The following is a 15,836-nucleotide window of genomic DNA, read 5'->3' as shown; positions in this document are numbered from 1 at the left end:
GGCTTGGCAGGACTAAGTGCTTGTTGTTGGGTTTTTAGCGCTCACTGGTTGGTTTCCATTCCTGATACCTCCTACCTGTCTTGGTTGGGCAGCTTAGAAGGGCTCAGCACTATCCCGACTCACCTCGTCCAGGCTCTGGGCACCGCCAGTCCGCCTCTGGCCTCACCTGGGAACCACAAGACCCCTCAGCAGGTGGAAAAGAATGAGGGTTTTCCTAGAGTGTGAGAAAGGGTAAATGGGCAGAAGGTTGAAACATTGCTGGCCTCTTACCCAGGGCCAGCAGGGCCTCCAGATGTGGATGTTGGCAAAAGCAGTTTTAGAAGGGTGTGAATAAATTCCCTATCAACTCAAGGGCTGAGGCTTCATAGCTGGGGTGACAAATCATTCAGTTTTCAGGGCAATTTTGAGGACACCAATATACCCACCCCTTGGTACCCAGGTTGGGCACAGAAAGAGGAGCCTCAAGTATATTCTTAGTGTTGGAAATAATAATAACTCACTGGACATGTGTTAAAGGCAGCAAAACATTTTATTCAAGACTATTGCAATAGGAGAGAGACTGAACTCAACTCCCCATACACAGGGACCAATGGAGATTTACAGCCAGAGGGCAGGGTGAGGGAGTATGAAAAATTGCTAAGAGGGACTTGGTTGAATGTCAGGGGTGAGGGGGAAGAGGAACTTGATTAGAGATCGAGGATGGAGGAAGACGAGTTTGATTGGATATCAAGAGTAGATTCTTGATAAACTGGCTTAGCAGGATTCTTTGCTAAAGCTGGCTCTGCAGGCCAAGAATAAAGCTTAGTGGAGAAAAGGACTCAAAGGAGCCTGATTCCAGTTTGGTCTGGAAAAGCCATGTGAGTGGTGGCACTCTCTTCCCTGCAGAGTGCCGCCAGCACAGTGCTTACTGATTGCAGAGGGACAGATGGGATAGTTTCCAACTGAAGAATCTGAGAAAGCGAAAATTCGTTCCTCAATTCACACCTTCCACCAAAAGAAACAGATGCCTCGCAAGCACCAGGCACCAGAAGACATTCATGACACTGAATTGCAAGGGCAGCCTTGCAGCCTGTCACCAGCCTAAGTTTGGGGGTGGTTAGAGGGGTAGTTAGTGACCACAATTGACTGACCAGTAGGGGGCAGTCCACCCCAATGGGAAAGACACTGAAATGGATGTCCAGAAAAATCCTGGTTTTGTTACCACTTGACTATTGATTCACTGTGAGGCCCTCCAGCCATCATCACTTCCAGTCTTTGGGCCATAGTCTGTATATTTATAGAATATCCCTAAGACTGCCTGACTTCTGCTCATCTCACAGACATACTATGAGATATCTTGGAAGTAATCAAGACATGAAAAGTCTATGTAAATATTAAATGCATCAAAGAATTCGACCAGTCGTTCTCAGAGTATAGCCCTAGAACCACCACCAGCAGCACCATCACCTGGAAACTTAGAAATCCAAATTCCTGGGACCCACACTCAACCTACTGAATCAGAAAATCTGAGGATGGGGACCAGCAATCTGTTTTCAACAAGCTCTCCAGAATCTGATGCACATTCAAGTTTGAGAACCACTGATATAGCTAATACAGACTGTGTAACTTGCTGGGTGTAGAAAAAGCAGCTGAAGAAAATGGTTTTGGAGACTGGTATATCTTTTGCAGTCAACCAAAAAACTACCCCAGAGATTAAATTCAAAGTATTAATCAAGTGTTAATGTCTGCATTTGAAAAGTGTTGTGTACACAGTTTCATTTGATTCTTAAATTCATTCTGGAAGGTAGATAAAGCACAAAGTCTTTTTTTTTTTTTTTTTTTTTTTTTTTTTTTTTTTTTTTTTTTTTGAGACGGAGTCTTGCTCTGTCACGCAGTCTGGAGTGCAGTGGCCGGATCTCAGCTCACTGCAAGCTCCGCCTCCCAGGTTTACGCCATTCTCCTGCCTCAGCCTCCCGAGTAGCTGGGACTACAGGTGCCCGCCACCACACCCGGCTAGTTTTTTATATTTTTAGTAGAGAAGGGGTTTCACCGTGTTAGCCAGGATGGTCTCGATCTCCTGACCTCGTGATCTGCCCATCTCGGCCTCCCAAAGTGCTGGAGCATTGTAGGTCTTTAAATCTAGAAGGACCTGACAGTTGATCCATCTTCCTATAGAAGCTTTTCCTTCCTATAGAAGCATCTTGCTATAGAAGCTTTTCTCATTGTTCCCCTCTCTTCAGCACACTCCCATTCATGACCATATTTCAGCTCACTATCAAGAATCCACACTGTTCCTTCATCACTGTGAGAATCTGGAGAAGTGGGGAAGCAAGAGGCCTTTGTCCCTAACCTCAAGAGGACCATGAGCCCAGCAATCTAGCAAACACTAAAGGTGCCATTGTTGTCTCCATTTTAAAGATTAGCAAGCCAAGGATCCAGGGGTGAAGAAATTTGTTTAAGGTTATGTGATTATTATTAGAGATAGAACAGAGATTAGAAGTCAGGTGCCCTGACTTTTGGAAAGCAGGATGGAAACTAATATCTTCAAATGTCTGTTGTTAAATAACGGACATTAAGTGTCCAGTGGGCTTTAAGTATTGACTCAATCTCTATCTAATTTTCTATCTCTCAGATACATATATATATGCATTTTGTGATGTATTACAAGGGTCATGAAGTCTTCAAGGTCATGTATTCAATGGCCCATATAGCATAGAAAATCTCACTGTACATAACTGGTGGGTCATTACACCTCTTCTGAAATACCTGCTGTGATGGAGCTCTCACCCTGGCCAAGGCATTTCAGAGGTGCTACACCAAGTCATCAATATGTCTCAGAAAAGGCACCAGCAGTCTGGTGCCACTCACTCCCATCCCTCACCTCTGCTTTGATGTGTTTCCCTCTCCCAGAAGCTCATTTGATGGTGCAGAGTTCCTGGGAAATGTCAACTTGAGTCATCATTGGCTAAATTCTTGCCCACGCTTCATGAGAGAATCCAGGAATTTCATGTCTAGAATTAGCAAGTTGTGTGAAAAGAAGACTCTTGGTCAGGGTCAATGGAACCTTTCATGACTCTCAGCCAGCACATCCCAAGTCTATACACAACTCTCCTATTCCCATCCCTACAGCTGTCAATGAGGAAAATGGTTTCAGGGGCCTGAGGGAGTCAATGACAAGATTTCAGAAAATCACTTGGAATGTGCCTGGAAAGACATAGATGCTCATCTTTGTAAGTGCTTTCATGTTAATATTTCAATCAACTTTGCAATCCCCCTTGCCAGTCCTCGGGATGGAAGCACACACACACTCAATTTAACGGTTCACCCTGGGTGAGGGGCCAGCAATGTACAGACTCTCAGGGAGTGACCATTCCCACATCACCTTGCCCATGAAAAGCCAAAACCAACCCAGTTCTGAGTCAGAAAAGCATACACACAAAATTAATTGAAATTGTATTTTTAATGAAGCTCTCGTCTCATACAAGGATTGATGAGTTACCCTTGATAGGGAGTTAAAAACACCTTTTTACCGAGGGAAGATAAATGGTCTCACTTTGACCCCTTCAACAGGAGGCATCTTTGCACTTCTTCCATGTCCCAGGTTGACTTATGGTGTGGAGGCCCAGAGGCAGGAGGAAGGGAGCTTTAGAGCCAACTCTTCCTACATGATTTGTGTGCCTTCAGCCCCTGGCTCTGGAGGTCTGGAGGTCCTGGCAGGGTTGGCTCATGGAAGGATGATGTGGGGACAACTGAATATACCAGCCAGCCCAACTACATCATTTTCCAGAGTGAAGGTGCCTGGACTATATATGGGGCTGGGCCCCAATCGCACAGCAATGCCTCAGGTACACAAATGAGTTTGCTCAAGGGCTGATATTTCAACTCTGATATATTTTTCAATAATCATTGATAAAAGTGTTTTCAAAATTTATTACATATTCCTTTGTCAGACAAATAACATTTGCCAAGCAAAATTTAACCTTTTTTTACTGCAATTATCATCAATTTGAGTGTGCATTAATGTGCTGGGTCAGAAAAAAATTATATTGAGGTATTCGAAGCTATTTATCCACATACTGAATAGCCCCAGACTGATAACATTCTAGTGTTCTTGGGTCTGAGCTAAATAATCCTATTTCATTACCTGCTGCCACACTTTCACTTGTTACTTTTTGCTGTTATGAAGTACAGTGACATTTAAAAAAAGAATAGAATCCTTAGGCATCCCCAGACCAGAAAGACCATGGGCCTAGGTCACATCTTTTCTTGCTTTTGGTATTATTCAGTGCCTACCATAGTGCCTGGGACAGAGCAGGTGAGCATTAATTCACTGGTGAATAAATGAATATACCACTTAGTGTCTAATTCTGGCTTTACTACCTGCATCACCTTGGGCAAGCCCAGAGTCTCAATTTCCAAATATGCAAAATAAAAAATATAATAATACCTTATTTTTGGGACTCTTGCAAAAATTAAATTAATTGAATCAAAGCGTTGATAAGAAAGTGCCTGTGAACTGTAGAGTGCAATACAAAGCCCCTGTTTGTGGTGTGTGACAAGATTGTGATTATTATTACGTATCGTTGGTTTCTGGGGAGTGGTCTGTCTGCTCTTCTGGAAGTGGGTCTGATACCAAAGACCTTGGCTAGTTAAGGCAGCAGGTTAAGGAAACCAAAGCAGGTGAAATGGGCCAGGAGGCTTCATCCTGGACATAGTGTGTGTGTAGTCCAGCAGACTCCCAGTTGGCTCACCTTGGCAGGTGACATGTTTACAGGACCTACTCCTCTCCTGCCCTGTCTTCACCTCATTTCTCCTCTCTGTCCCCAGCGCCTCTATGTGTCCCATCTTCCTAACCTCACCAGATGTGAGGAATCCATCCATGGAGGGCAGGACTTAATATGCTGCCCCTTCTGAGAGATATGGATCGGGATTGCTCCAGTTAGGGGCTTTTCGTAATCAGAATCGACACAGACTTTCATCAGGAACAGAGAATTTGCTAGGAGCCTCCCAGTATCGTCAATCCCCCTAAAGAATTTTTAAAAGTAGAAAATTAACATTTCAAACAGAAAATGAAATGCTTAAGCACCTAAAATGAGAAGCTAACAGTGGATTTCCAGGAAGCCTTAGCAGAGAGACAACACTTGGGTCCTGGGTAAGGCCAGACTCAGGAGGTAGAGTCTCACCTATCACTTCCCAAGTCCCTCAGTGAAAGATGCCACCTGCTTGGCCAGACCTTGCTCACAAAGGTCTGAGAGCTCCTGAGTGGAGCTGCAGATGGCCACATCCCAAATGCCCAGCCTCCCAGTTCACATGGATTCCAAGACAAGCTCAGGTCTCCTGACTCCCTTCCAGTGCATGATGAGTTCCCTGCTCTCCCCTTAGAGGCCAGTTGCAAGGGCTAAAGCTAACAGCCTCAGAATTTTACAACAAACTACTTTAAAGTTCTTATTGTTTTCTCCAGAAGCATTCAGATAATCACCACAACCACTATCAGTACTGGCACAAGCACCAAAACCACCATCACCAGCCCCTCATCACTATTACCAAATCATTACCACCACTACCACCACCACAATCACCACACCATCACTACCACCATCACCACCACTACAACCACCACCACCACTGCCATCACCACTATTACCACAGTTACCATCACCATCACCACCACCACCACCACCATCACCATCACCACAATTACTATCACCACCCCCTCAACACCATCATCACCATCACTACGGCCACCACCACCACCAGTACCACCACCCTCACCACCACCACCATCACAACTACTCCACCACCACTACCACCATCACCACCACAATTACCACCACCACCATCACCATCAGCACTACCCTCATCATCACCCTTACCATCACTACCACCACCACAAACACCCTCACCACCACCATCACCACCACTCTCACCACTGCCATCACCACTGCCACCTCACCATCACCACCACCACCACCATCACCATCACCACTCCCATCACCACCACCATCAACATCACCATCACCACTGCCATGACCACCACTATCACCATCACTGTCACCACCACCATCACCACCACCATCACCACAACCACCCTATCACCACCACCACAACCACTGTCACCACAACGATCACCAGCACCACTTTCACTACCACCATCAATGACAACATAATCACTACCACTGAACCCAGGACTGGGTTTGAATTAGAGTCCAGTCAGTTATTAGCCCTATGACTTTCTAAAACTTATTTAAATTCTCTGAATCTTAGATTCATGATAATAACATTCCTAGAGATGTGTGGATTAGAAACAATATATGAACAAAAGCACAGAACAGCTCCCACATCTATGGTAGCTACTATTAAAAGGGTACATTTGTCAAGAGAAGGTTAAACTAATTGATCAATAGTTAGTCATTTCAGGGAAAAGAGGAAAAATTCTCACCCCAGAGTCCTGGGGGCTCTCTGCCACCTTGAGAAAAGAGTGTGAAGTTAGTGTGTCAGGAGGTCTGGATCTTCAGCCATGCCCTGTCCTAGAGTGTGCCGACAGCTTTGTTTACTCTCTGGTTCTGTCTTCTCCAACCCTGGGAGACACACTGTTAAGAAAGTGGCGAATCGGCTGGAGGAGATGCCTCTATTTTTCTTGCATCACTTGTTGTAGCAAATATGCACAAAATGACAGCCAGATCTACCCTGCCAAATTCCTGGATCCCAGGGCATTTAAAATAGAGAGATGCCAAAAGTTAGAATCCCATCTAGCTTCCTCTAACTCTTGCACCATCTTGGGAACTTGCTGACTGACATTGACCTAGGAGTGGCCAGGCTCAGTCAAGCATTATTGCTGGGAGACATTCTGCCTCCCTCCCTCCCTCTCTTCCTCCCTCCTCCCTTCCCTTTCTTTTCCCATTCCTTGTTATTAGTCCCTAAACTACTGTTGTGTCCATAAGGGCCCAGGACTCAAGGGTACGCTCCCTGTCTACATGCTCTGAGGCATGCATGATGGCACCTCTGCCCCTTTGCTCTTGGCAGACAATTGGTTGTGACCCGCCAGAGGCGCCACTCTGCGTGTGTGCCAAATACCATCTCCTCTCCCTCCCGGCATGCCAGGCTCCTCTGACAAGGAAGGGTAAAGACCCTCCAGGGTTCTCAAGAACATCAATATGTTTTGTATTTAATGTGCTGGCTCTGTTACAGCAAATTAAAGCGAGGGGGCCTGGTGGAAGGGAACACAACCCGCAGTTCCCTGTCCCTTGTCGAGCAGGAGGCTCTGGAAACAGCACTCCAGTGTGGAGAAGGAGTGCACATTACACCCCCCTGCAGGAACAGAGCAGACATTAGACAAAGCCCCGAGTCTTAATGGGACGCATCCGGCAAACATCTGAGCTTGGGCCTTCAATCACAAACGCTGCAGGATTTAAAAATGAATAAACTTCACATTGTGTTTCTCTTATTTATCCTTTATGCAAATTGTTCCTGGGAGGACCCATTATGCACACTGCATGGGGACAGCAGAGGCTGGCTTTGAGGCTTGGAGGACCACTTGCAAGCCATTCCTGGAATGCCAGGCCTGTCTTGGTGCTTCACAGAGAGAGAGAGAGTGATCATAAAAGGGAAATAAACAGATACTGAGTGGCTGGCTCATGCAGAAAGCATAGGCACGCGCGTGCACAATGACACACCACATACACACGAGCCACACATGGGCGACATTGGAGTAGCCTTGCTGCTAGGATGCAAAAGCCTCTGCAAGGAGAGCAGGAGTCATCTCCCCAATTATTTTATCCCATTACTAATGGGAGGAAACGGGCCATTTGTGAGGCTGAGCAGGCATGGGCAGGACAGTGGGGCACAGTCACACGGTAGGAATTCCTGGCCATGCTCTGATTTTGGAGCAGCCCCTGTGGGCCAGACCCTAGGCTGGTGCTGCCACATCCCCTGCCAAGGCCTTCTGGCTCCCTGGGGGCTTCCTGATTCAGGGTGGAGTTGGGGAGCACTGGGTCAGGGAGTCAGGGCTGTGAACTTGGCCTGAGGGAGCCAACAGTCACTGGAGTCAGGCCAGGGCACCCCAGGCCCAAGAAGTACAGGGCCAAATCCAGGGACACAGTGGGACTCACAGAAGGAGGGCAGGACCACGGCAAATGAAGAAAGCTGAGATGGAAGCGGGAGGCAGGGCCCCATTCTAATGGGCGTGGTGCCCTGTTCACTCCACCTCGGGCACCTGTGCAGTAAGAGCTCATCCTCTGCAGCTCCTGAATTGACAAGATGGTGGCCTGTGCCTGGCCACAGGGTGCACCCTGTGCATGTCGGGTTTCAAGGCCCCAGCAGCGGGGGCTGTGCTCTAAACAAACACAGTATTTGTGGGGCACAGACTGGAAAATCGGTGATTCCAACATAATATGATCTTTCAAATTTTCCAGATGGAGTTGGGGAGAATTGAGAGAGATAGGTGGAGGGAAAAATGGCTCCCAGGCAAATATATCTTTAAGATAACGTCTTTTAGGTTATCAAGGTGTATTTTTTGGAAAAGGTATGGCATGATTGTCTTTGACAGGGGTGAACACTCATGGAGACTAAGATGAGCACAGATGAGAAGGGGGAACAGGATTAAATTCTTTAATTCACCTGCCTATGACAGACACCACACTGAGAACTTTACCTTTACAATCTCATGTAAATGGTATAAAATTCCAGGAAGCTGATGCTGTAAAAGGACTTTTAATTATTCTGAGTGATTATTACAGGATGGTGCAGGGCAGGCCAGTGTTATAATTGACATCCTGAGCTCTGGCACCAGATTGCCTGGAATTAAGTGTGGCTCTGTCCCCTGTTAGCTGTGTGACTGTTAGAAAGTTACTTAACTTCTCTGTTCTGTTTCCTCCTCTGTTAAATGGGGATAGCAATTACACCTATCTTTTCGGGTTGTGGTGAGGCTTAAATGAGTGATTATAGACAAAGTACATAGAACAGTGTCTGGCATAGAGCTAGTGCTAGCCATTATTACTGTCCTAAGTCACTTTAGATGTATGAATTTATTTAATCCCCACTGTAACCTTTTGATATAGATATATACCGATTTCACAGATGAGGAAACTGAGGGACAGACAGGTTAATTAGCCTTTGCAAGAACACACAGCTGATAAATGGGGGAACTACAATTTGAACAGGAATTTGGCCTTCAAATTCTACTACTAAGTTCTCACATAGCCAGGGGACAGCTGTAGAGGTCCCTAGGGGGTTGCCAGGGACTTAGGCATCACTGTCTAAGAAGAGCTGCGGCTTTCTAAAACAAAACAAAAAGCATTTATTGAAAAAAACATGGAAGTGTTGCTAAAAAAGGATGTGGAAACCACTGATTTAGTCTACCCTACAGTTTAGAGAGGAAGCAGCAGAGGTGGAGTGACAGGAAGGAATCCATTCCAGGTGGGAGACTTAGCGTGTGGCCATGGGTTGGGTCTCCTTGGAGATGCTCTGGTCTTTCTTTGATGCCATCTCACCCTGATCAAAAGATCTTAAACAGATTAAAAACCTACCTAAATGAACAGGACGACCACAAATGTTAGGGCTGTGATGGGCAAGTAGCTCGTGATGCCAGCTGGGAACTAGGCCTCCCTCAGAGCAGCCAAGAAGGCGAATGAACCTGGGCTTGGCATGAGCCCACGGAGGCTGCCAAGGCCTCTGGGCCTCCACCAGCTCCTCTATGCAAATGCAAGGGGGCAATTTGCATAGGGAAAATGCAATTACCCAAATTGGAACTGGGCCAGGACCTCATCGCCTGGACTGGGGAAGCGCTGGAGGATCCTTCAGAACAGAAAAGCTGCCTCCTTTTTCTCTCCCTATGCCCCTAACCCTCCAGGGTGAGATCAGAGGAGGCTTGGAAATGAGACTGTTCCTACTGAGAGTTCTGCAGAGAGATCCTGGTGGCTTCCCCCTTCCTATAGCCTCAGGACTGGGAAGGCAGGACTTCCGGAGTCACTGCTATAGGTGAGGGGAGCTTGGACTTGTAAGTCCTCACACTCCTGCTGATGTTATTTCACAATGACGATACTTGAGCTCTCAAGTTAATCTGTTCATATTGTTTTGTTTTATAACTTATCATTAAACTGATGCCTGTCTACTGCCCTCACTGGAAAGAGCGTCAAACCACCTGACCTTTGACCAAAACAGACAATGCAGAGGTTGCACATCAACAAACACCAGACCTGAAGGCAGGCAGTAGCCCTCTGAGAAATCAACTTCTGGGAGAGGAACCACATGCCACCTTGGGCACGTTCCTTGACCTTGGCGTTCCCATTCACAAACTGAGGGAGTTGAATTTAGGAACCCCGAGCTTCAGACCACTCTAGCATTCTAGTATTCCATGTCCTCCTAAGAATTCCCCATGAGACTCACAAACAAGTGACCTGCACATGCATCCACATATCATGTGGTGAGGATGACCACAGCCACACTTCCACCAGTAAAAGATGAACTGAGCATTCGGGAAGCCTATGATACTCCAGTCACTCAGTAGCAATACACAGAAAGGCATTAATCCATCTTTTTATTTAATCAATCTGTTTATTCCATCCCACAAGTAAGAAAGTAAGTAAGCACATATTTGGCTTACTGCATATTGGGTGAGAAATACAAAGGTAATTAAGATCCGTCTTGGCCTTGAGTGCTCACCTTGAGTGGAGCCAAGCTGGCTTCCCAGAGCTTCCATTAGCATAATATTCCTGCAGGTGTTGTCCTGGGGCAACCCAGCTCTTAGCTATTCTTTTGCTGGAAAGGAAGTGCTTTGTTGAAGGGCTCCTGTTTGATTTCCGAAGCCGGGCACAGGCTCTTACAGGAAACAGTGGGGGACTGCTCCACGCATGGAGAAGTGCCTTTGCTCAGGGCAAAATCTGCTGTTTGGTGAACTGCTCTGCCTTGCCTTTGTGTCAGTATGATTTGATGGAACCATTAAGCTTTAACAATGCAGAAAATAAATCCCTATTAAAATATATACACCTTAAAGTGCTGAGTTCTCAAACCAAACTGCAGAGGAAAACTGCAAGCTGCTCCTCCCCTTCTCTGCCTGTCACTAGTGTTGACTAAAAGAGCCAACTCTGTAAAGTATTTTTAGAGATTTCTTCTAAGCCAAATATGAGTGACCATGGCCCATGACACAGCCCTCAGGACAAATGGTATAAAATTCCAGGAAAGAGAACATGTGCCCAAGGTGGTCGTGGTACAGCTTGATTTTATATATTTTAGGGAGGCATGAGACATCAATCAAATACATTTAAGAAATGCATTGGTTTGGTTCAGAAAGTTGGGACAACTCAAAGCTGGGGGGAGGGGGGCTTCCAGGCTATAGGTAAATTTAAACATTTTCTGGTTGACAATTGGTTGAGTTTATCTGAAGACCTGGGATCAATAGACAGGAAATGTTCAGGTTAAGACTGTGGTGACCAAGTTTTATTGTGCAGAGGAAGCTCTCAGATAGCAGACTTCAGAGAGAGAGAGCAGGTTGTAAAATGTTTCTTATCAGACCTAAAAGGGTGCCTGGCTCTTCGTTGATTATCTCCTGGATCTGGAAAGGAAGGAAGGAAAACAAAGAGGAAAGGGAATTCTCTATAGAATGTGGCTTTTTCCATCAAGAGGCTTTGCAGGGCAACTTCAAAGTATGGCAAGGAAATATATTTGGGGGTTAAATATTTTGATTTGTTTTTCTTGTCTTATAATGTTATGCCAGTCAGATTGAAAAGTAAGTTATGACATGTAGGGTCAAATAAAACCCATCTGATGAGCATTTACAGTTTGTAGGGCATGACTCCCTAGACCCCTTAGATAGAAAGTTGGGCAAGATAAAAATATCAGACCTTAGTCCTCACTAGCATGACTGTCCTTCAAGGCCAAGTTAGGAAGTCTCTTGTTCCACATCCTGGCTGGGAGTAATCTCACCCTTCAACCAGCCATAGACATTTACTCATCAAACACCTAGGGTAGAATTTGATTTCTATGATAACCAGATTGGATTACAAATGTGAGTGCCACAAGAGTGGCTATTCCGTGCCCTTCAGCTTTGTGCTCCCATTTTATATCCACTGCCCTTTCCTAGACATGGTAGGGGCTCCTGTAATTTTTTTGGATTGAGTGAATGCACTTGGCTGCAGAATCAGACACCTTGTCTCCCCAGCCATAGCCCAAATAAAATCCATAGTGCTCAACATCTCTAGCAATGGCAATCCCCACTGAGCCCTCAGGAAAATTCAGCTAGGCCCAGCTCTTAGAGGGCCCCAGCCCTCAGAAGCCCCTCCCCTGGACTCTAATCTCATGTGATTGGGACATTTGTTTGACTCCGACCTCCATCTTATAGACCTGTAATGTCATTTACCTCCTGCTATGCCACATGCTTTTCATCTGATTATACTACGTCTCTCTAGCTGGAGAACAAAGTCTGTCACTAAAGGCCAAGACTTTATTTCTCTCCCTTTCAGAGACTAAACCTGTGCTGAGTACAGATGGATGCTTAACATATATTTGCCAATGGACTCACAAGCTCAGGGCTTGCAATTTGGTCTAAACACCTAAGCAACAAACAGGCATGGACTAATATTTTAGAACTGAGATATTTCTCCAGTTGGCCAAACAAAAATGGGCTCTGGGACCAGGAAGATACGAGAGAAATGCAGGAAGACCTGACTGCAAAGCTGTTTATTCCATGAAGGACCTTGTTTTCCCTGAGTCAACCGATGGCTGGCCAGGGCTCTGGTATTAGCATCACTTCTCACTAGTTGTGGATCCTTGGGTGAGTAATAATCTCACTTGGCCTATTTTCTTATCTGTCATTCTTTTCACATTAAGTGCCAGGTCTTGTCTTAATTCCTGGGGAAAGAAAAATAAATCAAGGGGAGTCCATCCCAACCCTAATAAACAAGTTTCTAGTTAGTAGCAAAAATAGACATGGAATAATGAAATTACAGGGCAGTCTGGTGCTGCAAAGAGTTAGCAAAAAATATATGACATGGAAACCCGTGGAGACCATAGCCACTCCTGCTGCAGAATCAAACATTTCTGAAAGGGGCAACATTAAATTGGGCAAAGCAATTTGAAAAAGAGCTTTCCAGGCAGAGAATATAGCAAACATGTTAGTTTTCTATTGCTGCTGTAACAAATTATCACAAATTTAGTGGCTGAAGGCAGTGCAATGTATTCTCTCACAGTTCTGTAGGTCAGAAGTCTCACATGGGTCTTACTGAGTTTAAGCCAAGGTGTCAATAGGACTGCATTCTTTTCTGGAGGCTCTGGAGGAGGATCCATTCCCCTACTTTTTGTGGCTTCTAGAGATTGCCCACATTCCTTGGTTCACAGCCCCTTCTTCCCATCTTCAAAGCCAACAACACCAAGTTGAGTCGTTCACATATTGCATCACTCTTACCTCCTCTTCTGTCTCCCTTCTCCAACTTTAAGCACCTTGTGATGGCATTTGGGCCCACTTCAATACTCCAGGATAATCTCCCTATTGCATGGTCAACTGGTCAACTGATTAACAACCTTAATTCTGAGGACTCTGTTCTGTTCCATTGGTCTATATCTCTGTTTTGGTACCAGTACCATGCTGTTTTGGTTACTGTAGCCTTGTAGTATAGTTTGAAGTCAGGTAGCGTGATGCCTCCAGCTTTGTTCTTTTGACTTAGGATTGTCTTGGAGATGCGGGCTCTTTTTTGGTTCCATATGAACTTTAAAGCAGTTTTTTCCAATTCTGTGAAGAAACTCATTGGTAGCTTGATGGGGATGGCATTGAATCTATAAATTACCCTGGGCAGTATGGCCATTTTCACGATATTGATTCTTCCTATCCATGAGCATGGTATGTTCTTCCATTTGTTTGTGTCCTCTTTGATTTCACGGAGCAGTGGTTTGTAGTTCTCCTTGAAGAGGTCCTTGACATCCCTTGTAAGTTGGATTCCTAGGTATTTTATTCTCTTTGAAGCAATTGTGAATGGAAGTTCATTCCTGATTTGGCTCTCTGTTTGTCTGTTACTGGTGTATAAGAATGCTTGTGATTTTTGCACATTAATTTTGTATCCTGAGACTTTGCTGAAGTTGCTTATCAGCTTAATACCACACATCTACAGCCATCTGATCTTTGACAAACCTGAGAGAAACAAGAAATGGGGAAAGGATTCCCTATTTAATAAATGGTGCTGGGAAAATTGGCTAGCCATAAGTAGAAAGCTGAAACTGGACCCTTTCCTTACTCCTTATACGAAAATTAATTCAAGATGGATTAGAGACTTAAATGTTAGACCTAATACCATAAAAATCCTAGAGGAAAACCTAGGTAGTACCATTCAGGACATAGGCATGGGGAAAGACTTCATGTCTAAAACACCAAAAGCAACGGCAGCAAAAGCCAAAATTGACAAATGGGATCTCATTAAACTAAAGAGCTTCTGCACAGCAAAAGAAACTACCATCAGAGTGAACAGGCAACCTACAGAATGGGAGAAAATTTTTGCAATCTACTCATCTGACAAAGGGCTAATATCCAGAACCTACAAAGAACTCAAACAAATTTACAAGAAAAAAACAAACAACCCCATCAAAAAGTGGGCAAAGGATATGAACAGACATTTCTCAAAAGAAGACATTCATACAGCCAACAGACACATGAAAAAATGCTCATCATCACTGGCCATCAGAGAAATGCAAATCAAAACCACAATGAGATACCATCTCACACCAGTTAGAATGGCAATCATTAAAAAGTCAGGAAACAACAGGTGCTGGAGAGGATGTGGAGAAATAGGAACACTTTTACACTGTTGGTGGGATTGTAAACTAGTTCAACCATTATGGAAAACAGTATGGCGATTCCTCAAGTATCTAGAACTAGATGTACCATATGACCCAGTCATCCCATTACTGGGTATATACCCAAAGGATTATAAATTATGCTGCTATAAAGACACATGCACATGTATGTTTATTGCAGCACTATTCACAATAGCAAAGACTTGGAATCAACTCAAATGTCCATCAGTGACAGATTGGATTAAGAAAATGTGGCACATATACACCATGGAATACTATGCAGCCATCAAAAAGGATGAGTTTGTGTCCTTTGTAGGGACATGGATGCAGCTGGAAACCATCATTCTTAGCAAACTATCACAAGAACAGAAAACCAAACACCGCATGTTCTCACTCATAGGTGGGAACTGAACAATGAGATCACTTGGACTCAGGAAGGGGAACATCACACACAGGGGCCTATCATGGGGAGGGGGGAGGGGGGAGGGATTGCATTGGGAGTTATACCTGATGTAAATGATGAGTTGATGGGTGCAGCACACCAACATGGCACAAGTATACATATGTAACAAACCTGCACGTTATGCACATGTACCCTACAACTTAAAGTATAATAATAAATAAATTAAAAACAAACAAACAAACAAAAAAAAACAACCTTAATTCACCTTTACCATAAAAAGTAGCAGATTCACAGATTCCAGGGATTAGAACATGAACATCTTTGGGTAACCATTATTCTTCCTCCTATAGCAAGGTCAAAGACACAGAGATGTGTGAGGACTTATTCTGTCTTATTCTCTGTCTGGGGACAGAGAAGGGTTCAGGGGCAACATGGGGTATTGACAGAGGAAGAACCAGGTTATAAAAGTTCTTGTATACCAAGTACATCACTTATTCTTCTCTGTCTTTCCCTTCCTTCCTTCCTTCCTTCCTTCCTTCCTTCCTTCCTTCCTTCCTTCCTTCCTTCCTCCCTCCCTCCCTCCCTCCCTCCCTCCCTCCCTCCCTCCCTTCTTTCTTTCTTTCTTTCTTTCTTTCTTTCTTTCTTTCTTCCTTTCTTTCTTTCTTCCTTTCTTTCTTTT

The 15,836-nt window shown here is 44.8% G+C and overlaps 1 protein-coding gene across 8 annotated transcripts in view; it reads right to left on the bottom strand.

The window, feature by feature from the left end:
* IER3IP1 (immediate early response 3 interacting protein 1) overlaps positions 1 to 15,836 on the bottom strand; it is a 1,095,035-nt gene that overhangs the window by 447,355 nt on the left and 631,844 nt on the right. The window lies entirely within an intron of this gene.

The sequence above is a fragment of the Macaca thibetana genome, chromosome 18, assembly GCF_024542745.1.
Source record: "Macaca thibetana thibetana isolate TM-01 chromosome 18, ASM2454274v1, whole genome shotgun sequence".
Lineage (NCBI taxonomy): Eukaryota > Metazoa > Chordata > Mammalia > Primates > Cercopithecidae > Macaca > Macaca thibetana.
This window is presented reverse-complemented; position numbering and strand designations above follow the sequence as displayed.